We start from the raw sequence: 9,509 nt of genomic DNA on the forward strand, positions 1-9,509 counted from the left end.
GTTGCCAAGTACTATTTAGTTTGATGTGGGACAATAGTATCAAGATGCTTGAACCAAAGCTGATATATAATAAGAAAATGATGTTAAGAGAAAACAATTACAATAAGTAACCTTCCTCATAAGGAAAAGAATCAGAAAAAATATACACAGTTCTACCACTTTACATGTTCTTTCATTTTAGTAATAACTTGTATGTCAGAGGAAAAATTTCACTTCATGTAATAAAATTACAACTGTTGTTTCAGTTTGTTTGATATTTATAACAAATGAAGACATATATAGTTCTTTTTATTGACTTATAAAAATTCAAAAATTTCTTGAGGGCCAGGCGTCCAATCCTGAAAGATCAGGAGAACTTTTTTTGTTTATAAAAGAGATGAAAAAGAAAAAGATAATACAGGTTTAGACTATCCAAGTGAACTTTTGGATCCATTATTCCAGATCTGTCTGGTTACTTTGTCTGTGACTTTGATCCAGCCAATGTCTACAGCTGTGCATAATTTTATATATTCTGACCTTCGTGCAGTCAATAAAAAAGAAGATTCATCTAGTGCATAACTAATTGCACATTAACATCTTAAACAGTATCACAGCACAGGAGGGATCATCTTTTTCACCTTTGGACATCTTTTCAAATTGTGATAACCTTACTAAAATTTACACACTTCCTATTCCTAAGGCACTAAGAAGCAAACAAAAGCAAATCGTTGCTCAGAATACATATCAATTTTTTAACTTCAGGATTTCTGGAGTAAAGCTGAATTCACTAATTCCGAAATTTCTGAAACTTTTTTCTGAGTTTAGTCATTTGTTTTTACATATGTTATGTTCAGTTTTATATTCTAAATCCACAAGTCTTCAAATTGAGCCACTTAGCATATGGAAGAGCTGGCATTTCTATTAATGTGGTCCAGTACTAGCACGCAATCTTTGCTTTTTATATTCTATTTGGTTGCCAAACCCAGGCATAGATTGGAATAAGCTGTCCATAGGTAAACTTGCCAAATTCCCATTCAGTTGACAACATCATATTCTTTTATAAGTCATAAGGATTGAGGATCATTTTCATTTCCCTTGCTCACTAGAAGAAATCTCTGTGGCTGAGACTCAAGTTACTGAAACATAGAGGAGAAAAAGAAGTGCCACTGTCCATGTACCATAAATGTTGGACAATACAAGGGGATCTGGTTTGATGAAAGAGTGGTACCATATCAAGGTGCTGAGTGTCTATTCATTTCTAACAGAGATGCACCATGGCTTTGTAACAAACAAACAGAAGCAGGAAAGCAGTTCTTTTCTTCATTTTCTCCAATTCATAACTGTTTCAGCTATTTATGGCTGGCTGTTTCCACCCAACCTTCTGGAGGCATTTTTGTTCCCCATGACCCTTCAGCACTTTTTCTGGATGCCTCTGCCTGTAAAGAAAGACAGGGTTGGGTTTTGATTTATCCCTGATAAGAATTAAAATATTTTTCCAGTTGTGGTGGAGAAAGAGTGCTTGCAATGGCTTGACCTGCCCTGGCAACTCTCTGTGTTTATTAACTTGCCTGAAACATTTGTTTTGGGATGTCAGGTGTTAATCTCAATTAATGCTGAATTTTTTTGCAGGAGACTATTGGAAAACAACTTTCTGTTAGAACTGTTCTAGTTTTACAGCAAAATACCTAACATTTATGTAGAAAAATCTGAAGCAGAATAGTTGATATATTTTAATATTTTGCTAACATTATGCATTATTGGACTTTGTTTAATCACATTTTTAATTTAAATTAAAATCTGTCTCCTTACTGTGACTAGAAGAAAAAATACTTTCACCTCCACTATGTTGTGTACAAAGACATAATAGCAAGTTTAGGAAGCAGTACAGTCTATTTCTGGATGGCAGATGCTTTGTGGTGTAATCATTATTCATTGGCTGCAGGGATTTTTAGGCAGACTGCCAAGCAGCCCATGTGCCTCTGCTTATTGCCACATTTCTTAAAGGTAGGTTTTTAATTGGAAAGGGGAGAGATCATGTGTGATTTGCTATATGATTTTTGACAAGTAGTATTTTAAATTGTGTGTTACGCCATTTTTTCACATGCTGGAAACTTTGGAGAATGTGATCTGCCTCTGCAACAATCATACATTAAACTATAAAGCTCCATAGAATGCAACTGTTGATAGCAAGAGAGGAAAACTGGGAAATTGTTGACACTGTGCTGCAGTTCGGGCCCTTGGGTAATTGTATGCAAAATGTAATGCACATATCCATCATAAAGAGCAATGACATGTTTATTAATGCATTCCTTCTCCAAGGCAAAGTGCTCTTACCAGCTACTTTTTATCTCTACCTAGACTTGTATCTTCATATATATTTTGTATAATATGCCCATCCCATATGGCAGTGGATAAAACACAGATCTACAGATGAGTCTAATTCCAGGATTTGATGGGCATGACAAACATATGGTTTACATCTTCTAGACCATATCTAAGATTCTACAGATGTCACCAGATCCTTAGGTCTTGATCTGCAGATATAGGATGTAGTCCTATAGGGATAATAATATAGGATTTTGTCTTAGAGGAACTAGAATATGATGAAAAGATTAATACATTTCTTCACTGCAAACTTGAAAGGTACAATTTTCACATTTGAATGTCTAGAACTCATACATCAATTTCTAGCTTTTAGCTTACTTCAGTGCTGTGAACTTTATTTCAACACCTCCGAATGAAAATGTCACCCAGGTATATAGATGTCTTAATAGATGGGCTTCTCATGTGCATGTCAGCAGCATAGATGTGTACATCTGAGCTGGTCATCTAACTCTTCTTTAAGAGAGCAAGAGGAAGAGACTCCTGTAAGGCACTGCTCATGTCTTCCAGAAGTAGAGTTTTAAAGTAGATCTGTTAACCACACCCAATTTTTTTTTTTTTTCATACGTTTGCAATAAAGAGAAGCTTGGGAGTTAGCCCCTATATGGATATCTGCAGTGTGGATATTACACACACCTTGCATGTTAACCCACAGAGCAAATGGCACACGACTAAGTTTAACAACTGGAAGCAAGAGGGACATCAAATGAGGAAAGAGTAGAGCTGCTAATACACTAATACAGCCTGCTAAGCTGTTACACAAGCCCTCTTTCATGTTCTTTAGCATACTAAATAGAAAGAGAGAGAGAAAGAGAGAGAAAGAGAGAGAGAAGGAGAAAAGAAGGCAGGAAGGAAGGAAGGAAGAAAATAAGGAAAGAAGGAAGGAAGAAAGGAGGGAAGGAGGGAGGGAGGGAGGAAGAAATGAAGGAAGGTAGGAAGGAAGGCAGGAAGGGAGGAAGGAAAGAAGCAAGGTAGAAATTTTTGTGATGTGCTGTCAATAAGGCTGAGCGTCCCTGCAGTCTGCTGGGGTGACTCAGTCGTTGGTGGTAGGAAGGAGACCAGCAGGTAACAGCATCCCACCTGAATTGTAGTGAAGATATGGGGCCCTGTAGAAGTTACTGCCATCTCCTGTGCTTGCACCTACACCTGGGAGCCCCTTTCCATCATCCATCCTGCATCTTTCTTATCTTCCACCATCTTATGAAGATACTGTGAGAGATCACTAGGGGTCAAGAAGACTGTAATAAGATATATGACTAAAAACAATGAAGCAGAAATAAAACCAAGCAGAATAAGTATATAGAAAAAAAAGTTTCCAAAACTTACTAACAGTGAAGTCTCAACAGGCAGAAAAGACAAGCAGTTCATCATTTAAAGGCATTTTCTTCAATGTCTTCAAGCCTGACCTTCAAAGGCATTACACAGCAGACAGTCACAGTATACTCACAGATTGGCAGACCTGTGATCAAAATGACACTCCTGAAAATACTTCTGCATGTAATCTGATGCTTTAGCTACTTTAATAACTTTAGCTATTTGACACTTTTCTCCACCTTCTTTAACCTTTCTAGTGCACCTGCTCAACTGTCTTCCAAAGATCTCCTGTGATGCTCCATCAGATTACTACTTTCCACTAAGTTTCCAGGGTATGAATAAAAATATCCAGGCTCTCATGCCTGCTCCCTCTCTAATTTATCCACCCCTTTTAGGAAACCTGACTGACTGTAGATATTAGTTTGAATTATGCAGACCAAATCTGCTAAGCTTTCAAACAAAATTTTATGAGTAGGTGTCATCCTCTTCCCACTTGGAGAACAGCATTTTGGTTTTCCTTTTCCTTGTGCACCCTGACTGCTAAGGTTAGGATATGCCTTAACAGAGTTTATTTTACACTATGTGAAAACTTCAGTGTGGCAAGCCTACAAAAGATAGAGAGGCTCCATTGTAGAGTGTGATGCTGAACTGGCACAGGACAGATTAAAGTCATAGTGGGTAAACCTGGGTTGCTGGAGGCTACTGTGTGTTGTCAGTTGGCAGGGATTTTCCTGTATGCACTGTGACTAGGAAGCATCGTAAAGGTGAAGTAGGGGTACAGAAACTCTTTTCCATCCTTCTGGGAATGTGAGAGGGTATTGTTGCTGGCAAGGTATGGAAGGGAGAAGGGGGATGAACTCATCAGTCAGGAACATCAGGAGTTCAAAGCCACTTTCCCTACTCTTCAGTTGCCCAGAAAAAACGGAGGTCTGAGATGTTTAGGGAGGAAGGAATATCTCAGAAAAAAAAAAAAAAAAAGAGCCTGCAAAAGGTTCTCAGACTCCAAAGAAGTCCTTAAGGATAAAAATAAAAAGGAACAAAAAAAGGTCTGGTCTGAATGATTAAGCAGCTTTTTCCATCTCTAATTTCTATGACTTCATACTTGTATGTTGAAATACAGACTCCACTAAAATGGATGATGAAACTCCCACTGAATTCCAGGAGCTAGGCTTTTATCTGTAGTGTCTAAGGAGAACTTTTACTTATTCTAAAAGTCCTAAGTGCTATTTGATGAATTTCCAGCTGCCATAAAAACTGTTGTCGTCTTACCAGTACTGCAAGCACAATTCCGTTTTAAAAAAAGATCTGTACAAATATAAGTAGTTCCATAAGTAAAAGGCTTCCTTTCTGTTTCTCGTTGTCTTTAACAAGAGATATTTGCACTGATCAGTCTGAGAACTAAAAAAATAGTTATCCTACAGATCTGTAACTAAACCTTAATAAAATAAAATCTCCAAATCTATTTGGTCTGTATGCTATGTGTCACCTTTTTTTTATGCTGACAGCTCCTGCTATAAGCAGCTAACAGCCTGAAGTGAAGCTCCCAGACTCCCCTGGTCTATAGCTACAAAGGGAATAAGGGAGATCTGCAGGAAATTTGGAGAAGCCAGTTTGTTCCACATGGATGTGCACATTGCAACTACTATGAAATGTGGAAAGCAGGAGAATACTTTAAATGCTCCTTCCATTTCCATGTTAAACTCCCCTCCCAGCACCACTGTGGCACAGCTGTCCATCTCGGTCTCGTTCCTTCCCCTGGCTGAAAAAAGGTGATGCCACATCTCCCGTGCTCCTGCAACCCATTTTTGGGGGGAGGAACTAATGAGGGGAATGCAACATATCATTTCCCTGGCAACATTTTAACTTTTTGGTTTAGGAATGAAATATTCATGAGCAGGGTAAGCAGAAACTAGTGTAAGTTCTCTTCTGTGGTTTAGAGCCTTTCTCTTGATGGAAAGTAAGCACCTTCTCAGGGGCAGAAGAGTATTCAGTAATTCTCAGACTTCTTAAATGCTGTCACAAAAGACACATTTTCTGGAGAGGGTAAGAAAGGACTGTTACCTCTTCCAGTTGTCGTGAGGGGGAATGGCTAAAGACACTGTCTTGTAGAGACCTGGTTTGTGTAGGCGTTTTTTCACCTCTGGATGAGGAAGGCAAAGCAATGTCCAGCCTGTGGATCCCAGGATCAATTAGAGCATAAGTTACCTGGGCTTTCTGGGCTTTCTGATTTTGTTAGGACATATATCTTTCTCATAGTGTTTCCCATTTTACAATTGCAGCAGGCACTGCAGTATTTCCAGTCCACCCCCTGATACTGGAAATGCTCAAGTTTCCCTCTTTGGAAGGGCCCAGATGTTGCGTGAGACCACCATCAATCTCAAAAAGAAGGGCAGGCCTATGTTTCCTCACTAGGTTTCCCCATCTGTGTCCAGGTTTCAGCTTCCACCCATACCACCTGGGTAGCCACGAACATGTGGTCAAACTCACCTCTCAAGAAGTACCAAATGCTTAAAGCAAATCAAAAAGGTTAGGTGTGCTGAGTCATCCTGGTTTGTAATCAAAGAGAGAAAAAATATATATGCAACAAGGGTGACAGACTGTTCAAGCACAACACAACACCACACAATTTTGTTTGCTGTTGACTTCATCCAGGAACTGTCTTTTGATGGGACTCCTTTCCACACCATCTGTATAGCAATGCCTCTTACTCTCCCTCTCTCACTATGTGATGTGGATAATATTTGTGTGGTTTCATTCCTGCAAAACACTAGTTCCTCTTCCCATTGATGTTTGTGCCAGATACTTTTCCAGGTTCTTTCATTTTTAATTCATTCTCTTTTTTGCCTGTCTTAAATGTTCTCATGTGGTTATAATTGCTTTTAGTGAATCTATGCTCCTTAAAAGTAACAGACAAGTCAGTATGCTGGCACAGTCCACAGCAGACAGATTACAAAGTTGTGTTCAAGTCTGTTGAGACTTCTTCCCTTATTGACAGAATGGAAAACAATATCTGAAAAGAATAAAGCTAACTTCAGAAAATACTATTTTTGTCCTGCAAATGTCAAGTTAGTGCCTTTTTTTTATCTTATGTGGGAAATGGTAAGGAAAAAATGAGATTTGATTAAAATCACGTGCACAGCAACATGAATAATTAATTACATGAAGATCATTAATAATCTTTCTATCAAAGTGTTGGGAGCTTTTTTTCCCTTTAGTTTTCCATTTTTTATAAATTATCATTATTACCTTGTTTCTTTCAGACATTGAGGCCTCCTAAAAAGCCTTTAGATAAGGATTGAATTTACCAACCATAAAGCAAAGCAGAGACCTGTTGATGCTGATGCAGAAGAAATACCACTGTGCAGAAAAGAATCTTGTAAGGCCATTAGCCTTCACCTATATTTTGCAAGACAAACAACTTTACAGTTTTTGATGTCTCTAAATTTATTCCTGAATTCATCTTCCTTAGGTATTTAACATGAGACATATGAATTGATCAAAATTATACATACTTACCAACCTTCCATACGTTACAAAACAATTAAACTAAAATGCATTAGATTATCACCATACAAATTAGCAATATGTCATTCATTGTCTCAAATGAATTTATATCAATTTGGCTGTGCTGCAAGTCTGACGAAACAAGAAAAAATTCCCTGCCTTGGGGAAATTCCTTGGTATCAGCTCTTTCCATATTCTAAGAATAAGCAATCAGTTGCGTGTGTCTTAAAGCAAAGAAAAAAATCATGGAAGTAAATATCTCTTCCCCATAAATGCTTACAGACTGAATATTCTGAAAAAGAATTTTTGAGATACTAACAGTAAAACAGCATGAGACAGAAGAGAGACATTTTTTACAAGAAAAATCAGCAAGAAAACAATCAAAATCATCTCTTGCATGTAACAGAAAGCAGAACTGCCAGGGAAGCTTTTTGCTTTGTAACAGACTGGTTTCTAGCAGGAAGGGAGAGCTAAAGAATGATAGTTTATGCAAGTAAGTTGAGAAAATAGAGACTAACAAATTTAATTGTATTAACACGAAGTATAAATAAATTCCATGTTTATATTTGGATGGTGAAAAATGTATTGACAATTAAATGAAAAAGCAAGAGTTTTTCCATTGCTCTGAATAATACAGCACCTTAGCAAACTGCCTAGAAAATCATCAAAATGAGACTGTGAAGCCTACCTGTGCTGAATGGAATCGCTTTTGCTGGAGAGAACTAGGGTCACACTACTCAACAGAATTAAATTTGTTATGGCAGTTTAGTAGCCAAACAACAGAGAATACACTGGAAATGTATAACACATTTCTTAGCTAGACTGTGGCTTTCTGAATACTTCAATACTACAGACATGGAAAAAAGCTTCCAGGAAGTAAAATCTCACTATGCTTCCCCAAAAAAATACAAAATATGGAAAGATATTTATGAAAGGCTTAGATTTCCATCTTTTTTATATTTGTGTTTGGACTCCATACCTATGAGAAGTCCCAAAGACTGTATATCTTACAAGCTAATATGCCATCTTTGTTGAAATTAATTATGATATGGATAAGTTTTGCCAATCTCCGTACAGGAAAATGTGCTGTGATGGAATTCAGGTCACCTGGGAGAGCATTTGGCTTCCTTTCCTGTGAGCTTGTCCTTTCTTTGTGAACCCTTTTTTCACTACAAACTTGTCATATTCTGCAGCAAAGGAATCAGGAATCCAAATGGATAAAAACTATGTTCTTACCACATGACTCTGTTTCAGTCTCAGCTTATATATGAAGGCCTGCTTAACCTCTTGATCTGGTCTATCAAAAAGAGAAGAAAAGGAAAAAGAAAAAGTGAAAAGTGAAAATTGAACTTTATCTAAAATTCCCAGTGTCTTCTTTAAAAAGCATTTTTGAAAAGAAACCCTGGGGTTATTTTTTTCTTTATTCATGTAACTTCACAGTAGCTTGATTTATAGTGTGGACCCACAAGCAGCTTTCCCTGGCCGGCCTGAAAGAGTCAGGAGCCTCAGAGCAGGACGTGAGAAGATGCAGTGAGGTAAAGAGTGCAGGGAAAGGAAGCAAAGAATACATGTCTGTTATCAAAGTTGTTGTTCACATAACTGTTCTGAGGACATATGACGTTCAAACTATACCTCTTCCAAAGAAGCTAAATTTTGTATTGTTATTTTCATTTCCATTCTATTGGAGATTTCTAGAGCTACAAGTAAATCCACATACAACCTTCTGGAAAATTTGGGATCTCCTACTCTAAATTAATCCATTCTTGTTTTAATGAATAAAGCCAATAAAAAGTGAGTATTTATGTTTTGTAATAAATGTAGAAGTTGTGTTAATAGCTTTAATTTAGAATTGCAACAAATTTATTTTTCAATTTCCTATGAATTGCAATTTTTATAAAAGTTATGATACTTATTTTGTCAGCACATCAAAATGTCATATCAGAAGTGCAAAAATTCTTGAAATGTTTACTAAAACTTGTGTTTTGGTACATGACAAACCTCATTGGCATATCTAATCTGTGCAAACTTAATAAATCAGCTATGCCACACACAACAAATGGGTATTTCATCAGCTTCACTGAGACTTCCTATAAGAGACAGAGCTACTTCCCTGATTAAAGAAAAGATAGATACTAAGTTCTGTTCTCAGATATATTAAGACAAATCTGGAATGCTTCCAGTTTAGGTCAAATTACTTTAGCTTTCCAAAGAAGTTGCACTGTGATGTAATTGGTATCATCACTCAATTTTCACTCATGAGGAACATAATAATATTGTCCACAACCTGCAAGTCTCTTCTAAAGAAATTAATTCACAAAAATGTATACACA

General features: G+C 37.1%; 1 long non-coding RNA gene across 1 annotated transcript; it reads right to left on the reverse strand.

Annotated features, from left to right (window-relative positions):
* Window positions 1-1,294: 1,294 nt before the first annotated feature.
* On the reverse strand, window positions 1,295-4,472 carry LOC114055911. The gene is made up of 4 exons (XR_003570863.1): window positions 4,360-4,472; window positions 3,688-3,767; window positions 2,683-2,817; window positions 1,295-1,415 (listed from the first exon to the last, which is right to left on the reverse strand). It is a non-coding gene; the product is annotated as an uncharacterized LOC114055911 (long non-coding RNA).
* Between the last annotated feature and the right edge of the window lie 5,037 nt (window positions 4,473-9,509).

The sequence above is a fragment of the Empidonax traillii genome, unplaced genomic scaffold (genome assembly GCF_003031625.1).
Source record: "Empidonax traillii isolate 1590-97213 ecotype Southwest subspecies unplaced genomic scaffold, ASM303162v1 scaffold72:size2462915, whole genome shotgun sequence".
Lineage (NCBI taxonomy): Eukaryota > Metazoa > Chordata > Aves > Passeriformes > Tyrannidae > Empidonax > Empidonax traillii.